The sequence below is a fragment of the Hetaerina americana genome, unplaced genomic scaffold (assembly GCF_022747635.1).
Source record: "Hetaerina americana unplaced genomic scaffold, ioHetAmer1.1.p SCAF_3, whole genome shotgun sequence".
Lineage (NCBI taxonomy): Eukaryota > Metazoa > Arthropoda > Insecta > Odonata > Calopterygidae > Hetaerina > Hetaerina americana.
This window is the reverse complement of record NW_027286874.1, coordinates 14,381,978-14,384,438: the sequence shown is the minus strand read 5'-3', so window position 1 is coordinate 14,384,438 and position 2,461 is coordinate 14,381,978. Positions and strand designations below refer to the sequence as shown.

The 2,461-nt window shown below is 38.1% G+C and overlaps 1 non-coding gene across 1 annotated transcript; it reads left to right on the top strand.

The window, feature by feature from the left end:
• Positions 1 to 2,066: 2,066 nt before the first annotated feature.
• On the top strand, positions 2,067 to 2,139 carry TRNAR-CCU (transfer RNA arginine (anticodon CCU)). The gene has a single exon. It is a non-coding gene; the product is annotated as a tRNA-Arg (tRNA).
• Positions 2,140 to 2,461: the final 322 nt, after the last annotated feature.

The window sequence follows — 2,461 nt, the reverse complement described above, 5'->3', positions numbered from 1 at the left end:
TTTGGCGAACGAATATAATTTTTCTTGGGTCCAAGATTCAGATTAACACCATGATCAAGAAAGGGTAAAAATGTTTAAATAATTGTACCCAATATTTCGTAGAACCCAGAACCCGCCTCCTTTCTCTCCGTCCGAAGTCGTAATCGACCGCCGTTCTTAATTGATTTTACAACACCATTCCTTCGGCGCATTAACAGGATGAAGGCTATAACTCGTGCGTCATTAAATGCTTAGTGTAGATAAATTCAGGTTCGCTAATTTTATGCAATTATGTCTAGGCATTACTTTCTAATTTCACCCTTGAAGAGATCCTTAAAATTTGCATCCATTGCTCCGCCATGACACTTCCAGTATGTCGTGTATATTAGGTGAGAATATTACCTTGGTAGTTGTGTCCATCCAAAAACCTACCTTAACCGGTAGATTACCTTATAATAATAATTACCAGTCACTTTCTTTTCCCAGGAGCAAAATGGTCGTGAAACTACCATCCAAAATGATGCGCTGACTTAACTGCCGAAAATTTATCTGCAGAGTATATATAGACAAACAGTAGATCATCCGAAGTAATTCGTGGGATGTATCTCATATTCCCTCTTTAATTTATTCTCCTGAAGAATAATTCTTGCGTTATATTTTAAAGCTGGTGGATGGATATCGAATTGCGATTACCCATCCGGGAAACTAAATTTCATCATAAAATCTCGAGCTTTGTTTAATCACATGCACGGCGGTAGTAATTTGCTACCGCCTTCCTTCACTACTGTTGCTTACTAAATTTTCAGAATTGTGAATCAAAGAAAGGATTTTTTGTGACGTCATAATTCAATTAGTGCATCAAACTACTGCTGGAATGTATCAGGTCATTTAATGCACTTATAATACATACACTCTAGTAAAAGTAATTAATTTTCTCAAAACATGCTCATGATATATCTTTCATGGTATCTATTTATCTTTTTCAACTTAAAAATGATTAAATTATTTTACAGAAAGGAATTTTGGGGACAGAAATATTGCTGTACGAATTAACATATAATCAAGACAGGCGGAGACGTTCCTTGACTCCTCGGCGTAATTCTTCACCCACGATGTACTAAGGAAAATTATATATAATTAGGTATATTAATTGAACTAATGCCTGATGATATCGCCTATGCATCGAAACCGTTAGTAGGGTCATTAAGATTTTGTGAAAAAAATACAAAGTTTTTACTCGGTGATTTCTCTCTTTGTTTTACATTTAGCTCGAACACACATAAATAGAAAATGGAAAATATTTCATTTGAGAAGTTTTGAAATACTCTGAAGCCTAATATAGTTTTATCCGATCGCATCAGAATGCTGAATTGCTGCCTTTTTTGGTCATTTCAACTTTTGATATCTGCTTCACCTTTACGCTACTCTTGCCTCGCGCACGAGAGAAATTGCGAGATGCTAACTATAATTGCTGGAGATAACGAAATTGGAAAAGCACTGTGGCACAAGGACTTGACATCAAAATAGTACTTGCTATCTAGGAGCCGTTTCGGACGCATAATTTTCCGAAGTAGGATTAGCATCCGTGTGAGATCCATTGGGTAGGTCACTCATTGCCAAGTAGGACGTGGAGATAAGGTTGGATTCATATTCATTCTTTCTCTTTTGGGGTCGACTTGTTAGCTTTTCCGAGTGCGCCATAATATACTGCTTTATACTGCTTCATATTGCTCTCGACTTTTGTTATATGATCACTTCGCCTCCCCGCAGTGTTACCGCAGATAGTTTCTTACAATGGTTAATTAACTGGGATAAGATTCTGAAGGGAATACGCTTTGTGCGCTCTCGTTTTAATGCTTAGACTTCAATGCATTGCGAGCCAATCATCGCGCATAGTTTTCAGGGACATTTACGTGTGCATATGCGGACGGGAGAATACATTTTCGTTGCGTAAGGTTCTGATTTCTTTCCAACAAGAAATTGCGAGATAGATTCATTGTGGTTTGGGGCAATTCACAAATATATTTAGCCCTTGACGAGTGAACTATCCCCTCATTAAGAAGATTTTTTATTACGTTTTAAAGGAAGCCCCTGTGGCCTAATGGATAAGGCATCGGTTTCCTAAACCGGGGATTGGGGGTTCGAGTCCCCCCAGGGGTAAATTTTTTACGCCGCAAGTGTTTCATGTCCTTGTAATTAATATGAAGACATATTATAACCCTGCGTATCCTTCCCTTAAGATAAGATATATTTTATTTATTTATCGGTCCCGGTGGCAGCGGGGTAACGCCCTCGGCGGCCAACCCAGAGGTCGCGGGTTTGAATCCCGTCTAGGTGGTATTAATTCCTTCACCTAGGGTTTGGGTGTATGTTGTTTTGTCAAATTGGTATATCAATGTTTAAAGTACGATGTAAAGGTCGAATAGCTGTTTTTAGACTAATGCAAAATAAATAAATAAAAACTCTCGTTCGCCTCTGCTGT